The 10,276-nt window shown below is 41.2% G+C and overlaps 1 non-coding gene across 1 annotated transcript; it reads right to left on the bottom strand.

Moving 5' to 3' along the window:
• Positions 1-257: 257 nt before the first annotated feature.
• On the bottom strand, positions 258-361 carry LOC142441678 (small nucleolar RNA U13). Its single transcript, XR_012783033.1, has one exon. It is a non-coding gene; the product is annotated as a small nucleolar RNA U13 (small nucleolar RNA).
• Positions 362-10,276: the final 9,915 nt, after the last annotated feature.

The following is a 10,276-nucleotide window of genomic DNA, read 5'->3' as shown; positions in this document are numbered from 1 at the left end:
TTATTAGGGGCTCATACAACTCCTATCACAATTCATACATATACATACATCAATTGTATAAAGCACATCCGTACACATCCTCTTTAGCCCCCTTCTCCTTCAGCTGGAGTTTGGCATGCCTGAAGCAGCGCTGGCATTAGAGAGCAGTGGCGACCACAGTTTTGTTTCTGTTTTTAATGCTTTCTTAAAACTTCGCGCCCCCCCCCCCCCCCGCCTCCCCAATACACACACATCTTTTTTTTTCTTTTTTTTCTTCGTGTCAGATGGGTAATGTGCCCACGTCCTAACAAGTATTATGGGAGGCACATGTCACACAGACGCGTGAGGACCCGATCATCATGTTTATGAACCGGAAAAGGATCACACACACATCTTTTTAATATATCTACTTACCTCAAACCAAAAAGTCAAATTCACTGCCGTGGAGTCATTCTGACCGATGGCGTTTCTATAGGACAGGGTAGAGCTGCCCCTGTGGGTTTCTGAGTCTAACTCTTTAACGGAGTAGAATGCCTTTATCTTTCATCCTTGGAAAGGCTGGTGGTTTCCAACTGCTGACCATGAAGTTAGGAGGCCAGCTAATGAGCCACTACACTACCACTATGCCACCTACCTACCTATGTATTAACATAGGCAATTCTGCAATCATAACAATAATTTATTAATGGATACCTACCTACCTATGTATCCATAAGCAAATTATTGTTATCATTATAGAATTGTCTATGTTATAGTTAATACCATTAAAAAAACTCACGAACTAAACACTGCCACTGATCGAATACTGACTCATAGCGCCCCTATAAGACAGGGAAGAACTACTGTGAAGTTTGGGGGACTAAGCTTGATCCTGAGGAACTATTGCTGGTTTTGAAATACCAACCTTGAGGATGGCGCCCCAACTTGTAACCACTGTGCCACCAGGACCCCATACCAATTACCTTAGTTGCCCTCCATTCTTGCGTTCCTTGTTTATGTTGTACTGAATACCTCTGGAAAATGTAACTTCGCCTAGTGACCTGCGTACCTTTCCTGCATCGTCACAATTTCCTGACTGGCCGTAAGAGGTCCAGTTATCATTTACTCCATTAGCATGTGTGTGCGCGTGTGTGTGCGTGTGTGTAATCCCATTTAATTGACCTGGATTTAATTTCACTTACATTTTCTTGGCTCCAATTAGATAGATCATTCTCTTTTAGATTTGTCAGTAACTTTGCAGAACTCTTTAATTCCTTGTATGATGATAAGCCAGGCCGTCTTCACTTTCTTCACGTGCAGAATAGCAATCAGCATTCTCATTGCCCACTTGGAGCAAGTGAGGGTGAGATTTATATTAATTCCTTACAAAGTTAAAATTTTTTTTCTTGAAAATTTAGGGCCTATCAAAATGTTAAATGCTCATTTATTTTTTATATTCTTACCCATTTAAATCATTGTTGCTCTTAGCTTTGTTTACCAATACCCACATTATAGCAATAAGAGAATAACTCAAATCATGGGGCTAAAAGAGCTTAATAAGCATTTTGAGTCGTTAAGACATAAGCAAAAATTCCATCTTCACATGGAGGGAGAAGTGGCCCATTGATCAGGGTTCTTTTAAATCAAAATGGCTTGCTCATCTAAAGGATTTAAATGAGCCCGTCAAAGTCTGTGAACCCTCTGGGACACTGCGCGTATTGGCATGTTTGGAAACCACCGTTCTAATTTGTTGAGTAGGCTACCGTTATACCCATTTAGCTTCTTCTTCTGTGTTCTCTTAGGGGTTACCTCCTGAGGCGATGCCTCTTCATTGCTTCACAGTCTGTAGCTAGTGAAGCAACCAGCCACTAACATGCCCCCACCTCTCTTGGGAAGCTACTCAGAGAAAGGGTCCTTATAACTCTGTTTATTGGCCCACACTGGGGACACGGTAACTGTTAGAGAAGACAAAAGGAGCTTTCAAACTCAAGGAAATCATTGTCCAGCCATGTGGGCCTGGCAGCTTCTCCGGGTACATTGTACTGTTCAATGGGCCGGGATTCTGCTTTCATGTCAACTTGAGGAGGGGGTGACCCTACTAAGTGAGTTGCCTTGGCCCCTCAAATAAAGGCTAACAAGGCATAATAAAAACCCTGTTCACCTGTGCCCCCCTATTTATCCTTTAGGTCTCATTGCAAATATCTCCCCCCCAGAAAGAGTTCCCTGGCAACCAAACTAGCTTTGTTACCTCCTCTGTACTCCCACAGTATTCTATTCACTCTATTTTGGATTTCCTGTACAGAAAAACATACAAAAACCCAAACCCCAGTAACGATAACAAAATACAACAGAGAAGAACCTCATCAAAAAGGAAGTAGAAACTATTTAAAAACTGGATGCAATTTTAAAGGGGTCAAAAGGAGAATATATGATAAGGTATTACATTGTAACCTAACGATATCTTCAATAACCAACTTTCCAATGCTCTCTGTGTGACAGCAAGGCCATTCACGTTTCGGGTTTATGGTCAGAGGGGATTCACCAGAGATTTAATCCATGTGGGGACCCTGCAAATGGGTTTTAGACTTTCAGTGTCTTCCTTAGCCTTTTGAGAATCAGGTGCTTAAAATTTAAGCTCTGGTACGATTTCTTCCTCTGGTCTTAGATAATTACTTACCGTCCTTGGATAACACAAGTTGGTGTGCTTCTTCCATGTGGATTTAGCTTACCTCAATAGCTACCAGTCTTAAGACAAACCTTTGAGACCACAGATGCTATTCTTTCTGACAGCTGGGCATCATCTGCTTTCTTCATCACACTTTGGTGATTTCTTTTTCCACCAAGATTCATGCATGTTGTTGTATTTAATGGAAGTGTGCTCGTTTTCAGTATTACCAAATATTGTATGTCTACCCCATAATTTACTTATCCATTCTTCTGTTGTTGTAGCCTTTAAATTGTGAGTATTTCTGCTACAGACCTTCTTATTGCATGTTTCATGGTCATATATGCAAGCATTTCATGTTGATTTTACAGCCAGGAATAGTGTTGTTTCTGCAGTGGAAGAGTGTTCAATTATTCAACTTTGTGACATAATTGATTCTCTCTCAGTTTTTAAGAATTGAATTATGTATATTCTTCAATGTTTGCTATTTTTTGGTAGTTTCATTGATGTACAATTAAAGCACCATACAATTAAATGGTTTAAACATATTAAGAAGAGTTGGGCAATCATCACTACAATCAATTTTAGAACATTATTGGTTGCTATTGTTAAAATTCTTTAAAAATTTATTTCAAAAATCATTTTATTAGGGTCTCATACAACCCTTATCACAATCCATACATACATCAATTGTGTAAAGCACATTTGTATATTTGTTGGCCTCGTCATTCTCAAAACATTTGCTCTCCAGTTAAGCCCCTGGCGTCAGCTCCTCATTTCACAAACACCCCTGCTCCCCCTCCCTCATGAACCCTTGATAATTTGTAAATTATTATTTTGTCATATCTTGCACTGTCTGATGTCTCCCGTCACCCAGTTTTGTGTTGTCCACTCCCCACGGAGGAGGTTATATGTAGATCCGTGTAATTGGTTCCCCCTTCCAACCCCACCCTCCATCCACCCTCCCAGTATCACCACTCTCACCACTCGTCCTGAAGGGATCATCCATCCTGGACTCCCTGTGTTTCCAGTTCCTATCTGTTCCAGTGTACATATTCTGGTCTATCCTGATTTGTAAGGTACAACTGGGATTATGAAAGTGGGGTGGGGGTGGTGGGTGGAGGAAGCATTTAGGAACTAGAGGAAAGTTGTATGTTTCATCGTTGCTACCCTGAGTGGCTGTCTCCTTCCTGAGACCCTTCCGTAAGGGGATGTCCAATTGCCTACAGATGGGCTTTGGGTTTCCACTCCGCACTACCCCCTCATTCACAGTGATATGATTCTTTGTTCTGATGATGCCTGATAAATGATCCCTTTGACACCTTGTGATCGCACAGGCTGGTGTGCTTCTTCCATGTGGGTTTTGTTGCTTCTCAGCTAGATGGTGGCTTGTTTACCTTCAAGTCTTTAAGATCCCAGACCCTATATCTTTTGATAGCCGGGCACCATCAACTTTCTTTGCCACATTTATTTATGCACCCATTTGTCTTCAGTGATTGTGTCAAGGAGGTGAGCACACAATGATAGGATCTTTTGTTCTTTGATGCCTGATAACTGATCCCTTCAGCACCTCGTGATCATGCAGGCTGGTGTGCTTCTTCCATGTGGGCTTTGTTGTTTCTCAAGTACATGGCTGCTTGTTTACCTTCGCTATTGTTAAAATTCTTAATTTTTGTCAGTGGAAGTGAAAATGATATGCATGCAGTTTATATAAGATGGAAGAAAGTCATCTTTGCCTAAAGCTTTAAAAAATATCTCCTTCCTTTCTGTATTAAGAGCTTGCAGCCTCATTTGTTGTGACAGTGCCTGAGAGTTCTTTGAGAGGAATCCACTTGTTTGTGTTACAGTTTCTGCTAGTTTATGAGATGGAGTGGAAGCTAGCTAGATTGTTTTTTATGTTGCTTTTAAATTGATCTTGCAAATAAATGCCAAATTATGCACACTCTCAACTTTCTTGTTTATGCTCAACAGAAATGAAAATATTCAAATTATATTTCTTTCATCCCAAATTATTTGCTCTTAATAGGTGCTAAATTATTTTAAATACAAAGCTTCTTTGATCTGTTTGTCTGGAGTATTTCAATGGGACTGTTTAGAAAAATATTTTTGCGCATTCTCCTATATTTTACTTGTACCCCAGAGGTTCAACTTACCCTCTTTTTGATATTTACACGATACAAAACAAATTACTATCTCAGTATAATTTCAAAACTCCCAATGCTTATCGGACCACAGTTATCCACTCAACTAATGCTTTCACACTGATCAGAAAAACAAGCCCGAACAGATGGTGCTGCTACGCCGTGCCCTGAAACGTGTTGCTTTTCATTGAAAAAACCATATCTCATCTAAATAGTTTTCTTCAATAGCTGAAAGCCTATTGAGATGGAGAAAGAGAATCAAAGCAATTGGCAATACACACATATTAAAAAAATAATTTTTATAGTTGCTTGTGTTTATAACCTTCAAAAATGAACAAGAATGGCTGGGCAGGACTGTCATTTTTGTTGTTACATTATATTTCCAGGTATAATGCCATATTCCATTGAGCTCTCAGAGAATATTAATTAGGTACAAAACTCTCTTTTGTATTATTAGTATTTGTTGACTGACAAATGGCTGAATGAATATTCACGACCAAGCCAGAAGAAAGTTGTAGTTACATTCTATGCTTTGGTATCACACCTATTCTTGGAAATAATTCTTCGCTACTGTGAATACATTTATGCCAGGTGAGTGTTTTCTCAACTTTATTTACACAACTAGCACCATGTTTAGTTAAGTTACTATCAGCCACTGTTTTTATTTTCTCTTTCAATGCTTTCTTTTAAGGTCACATGTTAAACTTATTTCCTCCTTTTCACAATGCCAAATATTCTCTTCTATACTGACTCGGAGATCTTGGTCTTAAAGCAAGACTGCGGCAAAAGTTCCCTCTAACTAGGGGCTTGTCCTTTATATTATGCACTGTTCAGTGAACTTTTCGTTTGTTCTTATTTTGTAAATGGTGATCTTTACCATGAGGCAAAGCTGGAGTTTAAGCGTAACTTCTGCCCTTCCTCTGGTATTCATACCCTTGTGTGGTCTTCTCATACATTGTACCAAGGTTGGTCCCTGTGACCTGTAGAACGTGACAGAGTGATAACATGTTGCTCTTGCAAGATGAGGTTATCAAAGACTGGCTTTTGTCTGGGGTGCTCTCTTTTATCCCTTGCTCTAGGCAAAACCAGGTGCATATTGTGAGGACATAAAGGTGAGCAGACTTAGTCAGCATGGAAAGGAGAGTCCCAGTCAATAACTGGCAAGATCTGAGCTTTCCCAGATAAGTGCCATCCCAACTGCCACCTCAGGAAACACTCTGAAGTAGACCACTCAGGTAAGCTGCTTCTGGATTCCTGACCCACAGAGACGGTGAGAGTCTCTAACTGATGGAATAGAGAGAATCACAATCTTCTCTTCTGAGCTGCTAAGTGTTAAGGTGATTTGGTATGCACCAATAGATACCGAATACACTCACTTTCAATGAAACAATTTTAGGGAACTTTCCAGATGATTAAGAAGTTGATTAACATTGTTGCATAAGCCAATGACTGGTTTGGTTTATATGAGTTTGAGTGTCTTTGCTATTAATTCCCAGTGCCCCCATTTGACTCTTTTCTTTCCCTGACCACTTCTGAGATTCTTCATGCCCACTTTTTCTCTCACCTGGGACTTTCTTGGTCCTTGTCAACATAAGATTCTAAACTTCAGCTCTTCAAAAATATGTTCCTGTAAATGATGGTCTAATTTCATGCAGCGTCACAATCTATGAAGATAATTTACAGTTGGAGTGGAAAAGGTGGATTAATTCACAATTTAAAATCAAAGGATCAATTGCTTATTTGTACTTTGGACCAGTTGCAAGGCATTCCATACTGTCATTCAAATGAGCAGAAGCTTAGGGACATCACAATCTACATGCTAGCTTGTCCTGCAGAATGCTGGTCTCCGTGGTTGGTTAGTATTCGAATCCTTTTATTTTTTGGGGGGTGGTGGTGGTGGAGGAATGATTCTTTAAGACTATATATGAATTTCTGGGTTTATCTATGGTAGGACTCAGGGTTTTGTATTTTAATAAGGATTTCTGGTGATTCTGATTATCAGCTATGGTTTTCAAACTATTGCTAGGATATACAGAAACAATGGAATGTGAAATATTGAGTCTAAGTAGAATTTTTAAATTTTGTTCTAAGAAGTAAAAGTACCTAGCACATGAGTACAAAGTGGCAAAGATGCTATCTTTTCACATTTGCATACCTTCTACGTTTGTTTGACCCCTACTCCTTCTCCTCAGGAGGTAATTTCCCTAAGCACCACTAAGCCATTTTTTTAGTGAGGCTTACAAAATCATCCCCGGGGGTGGGAAGGGGGAGGGAGTAGTTGGCAAAGGAGCATAGACAGCATGTGCTATTTGTTTAAAAATACAGTATTTACAATGACAAAAGTCTGAAATACTTTGACTAGCAAAAGGAGAATGGTTGAATAAATTCGGTGTATCTGCAATGTAATGATTTATTTGACCCTAGCGCCTACTGAATAACAGAGTCCAAAAACCCAAATTCCTCCCATGGAGTCAGCTCAGCACTCAGAGTAACCCCAGGCTTCTAAGGCTCTAAATGATCACAGGAGCAGGAAGCCTCATCCTGCTTCAGAGAAATGGCTGGTGGGTTGACCTTGCAGTTAGTAGTCCGGTGCTTATTTGACAGCCCCTCAAGAGCCCCTGCAATGACTGCTAGGACTAAGCAAATGTGAGGTGCTTGTGGCCCACCAAAGGGACTGGGTAGCTTGTTAATAATGCCCACAAATGACAGGACACCCTTGTAGGGTTTGCCCCGCACACACATGATGTTCCTGGAACCCCAACGCGGGATGGGCCAGTTTTGGCATCCCACTGAGTTTAAAATGAGGCATCCCAGAGGCAGAAAGGAGGAGCTCCCTGTGCTGAAGAAAAGACCCAGAGTGGAGTGAGGTATCAAGAGCCCTGTGTTTACCATCCTCACTCAAAGAACCCCAGCTGTGACACTAGAAACAGCAAGAAAAGGCAGAGAATCAGTGGCACCAGAGGCTTCAGGACCAGGAAACTGGTGAGAGTTGGCATCTGGGCTTCTTTACCCCCAGAGCGAGAGTTCGGTGGCTGCTGGCAGGGGTCTTTCTGGAGGAATGAGGAGCCTCTTGGTCACCTAATTGTGTTGTTTGCTGGTCCATGGAACTACAGCTGAGTGCCTTCTCACAGGCTCGACTGGCACAGTGGGCAAACATCAGCAGACTAAAGGAGCTTTGTAACATTTGCGTGAGCACCAAGGCGCCATGTGGCTGGGAGATGAAGGGCCAGAGAGAGGTATGCCTGAAAACAGGACTGAGAAGAAGCTGTCCTAAATGAAGAATTGTATCCTGAACATTTCTGATCCTGAATTTTAATTCTTTAACTTCCCAAATAAACTCCATACTCATGAACATTGTCTGTGAGTTCTGGATGGCCATTGCAACAAATTGTTGAATCCAGCAGAGACGCGGAGAGTGTCATGAGAGGGACAGTGTGTGTCAGAATTGATAAAAGGCTGGACAGAGGCATATCTTATCTCTGCCTCATAAGAGTCCATCTTGAGCTGTTGGTTTTGATTCTCTCTCCCGTGGTGAAGGTATAGGCGGTCAGACACCGGCCCGTGCCACTTTTGCAGTATCTAAATGATGTAATAGAAAATAATAAGTTATAGCTGTGTTGGGGAGAAAGATGAGACCCCCTGCTCCATTAAAGATTTATAGTTCTGGAGTTAGGACCGCTTCACATACCCTATGTGGGTCGTCGTTGTGTGTCAGAATCAATTTGTCAGCACAGTGATTTGGTTGGGTTGGATAACTGTATTAAACTGGATAGATTAAAGATACATTTTCAAGACAGGAAAGCAAGTTTCAAAATAATTTATAGCATACCTTTACTAAGAAATACCATCAAACCACCTTATATAACCATTCACTGACTCAATTTTTATTGAGCGTCTAATATGTGCCACACAACTTTCTCATACTGAGAGTTGAACCCGGCCACTCAGATGGAAACCAGGAATCCTAAGACTGGGCTTTTTACTCCTGTAAACAGCTACACTCTCAGATACCCAGAGGGGTCACTATGAGTCAGCATTGATTCCATGGCAGTCAGCTAAGTGCCAGTCATTGTTGTAAGTGCTGATGACAGAGCAGGGAAATAACATAAAGGTAAAAAGAATCAATGATCTCTGTTTTCACTGGACTTGCATTAATCTAACTGTAGGTTCGGGTGAATCCATATGAGCTTAGCAGAAGTACATCTGAAAAAAGGTATGAAGGAATTCTTCTCAGCTAGATTGCTGTTGCTCCAACACCCCAGGATCTCTGCGTCCTTCTTGTTGTTGATTTTAATTCCCTACTTGTTCCCCTGTTGATGATGTGGTGTGGTGGGAGGAAGGCAAAAGGAAACAGAGGAACAATCTAGGAAGCAAAGCTATGGATAGCAGTATAAGCATAGGTGTGTACATATGTAAATACATTAGTCATAAAAATAGAGGTATTGGCCCATGTACATATATTTATATGGCAATACACTGAGGTAGGGGACAGACTCCAGGCCTCTGCTCATACGCTCCCTCAATGTAAGAACACTTTGTTTTAACAATCACAATCACTGAAGACAAAATGGGTGCATAAGCAAATGTGGTGAAAAAAGCAGATGGTGCATGGCTATCAAAAGATAATAGCATCTGGAGTCTTAAAGGCTTGAAGTCCAACAAGTGGCCATCTAGCAGAGAAGCAACAAGCCCACCTGGAAGAATCACACCAGTCTATGCAATCATAAGGTGTTGTCAGGATGGGGTAACAGGCATCAGAAGATCCAAAACCAACCAACCAAACAAACAAACAAAAAACCATATTGTTGAGAACGAGGGGCGTTGGAGCAGAGACTCAATGCCCATCTGTTGACAATGGGACATCCCCTCACAGAGGAGTCACAGGGAAGGGATGAGTCACTCAGGGTGCAGTATAGCACAAATGAAACACACAGTACTCCTCTGGTTCCTTGAGGCTTTCTCACCCCCCACTATCATGACCCCTGTCCTGCCTTTCATGCAGGCTAGACTGAAGCATGTGCACAGGTGTAAACAAGAGATAAGAGCTCAGGACACACAGAATTCAGGAACAGGAATACAATAACAGAAGGGTAGGGGGAAAATGGGCAGAGGAAGAGAGGAAGGGGGAACCGATCTCAATGATCAACACATAAACACACGCACACACACACACATCCAGAGGGAGCAACAATAGAAACCATGGGGGAAGGGAGACAATGGTTGGTGCAAGATATGAAAATAATTATGATTTATAATTTATTAAAGGGTCACAAGGGTGTGGGAGGGAGGGAGGGGAAAGAGGAGCTGATACCAAGAGCTCAATAGAAAGTAAATGTCTAGAAAATAATGATGGCAACCTATGTACAAATATGCTCGACACAATTGATGTTTGGATTGTTATAAGAGCTGTAATAGCCCCCAATAAAATGATCTTTTAATTAAAAAAAGGAAAGAAAAAAGTAAATTGTTAACATTGAATACCTCAGGGAGTTAGAGTTGGATTGAGATGGGA

The sequence above is a fragment of the Tenrec ecaudatus genome, chromosome 2, assembly GCF_050624435.1.
Source record: "Tenrec ecaudatus isolate mTenEca1 chromosome 2, mTenEca1.hap1, whole genome shotgun sequence".
In the NCBI taxonomy this organism is placed as follows: Eukaryota; Metazoa; Chordata; class Mammalia; order Afrosoricida; family Tenrecidae; genus Tenrec; species Tenrec ecaudatus.
The sequence above is the reverse complement of the archived record's forward strand: the minus strand, read 5'-3'. Positions and strand labels throughout refer to the sequence as shown.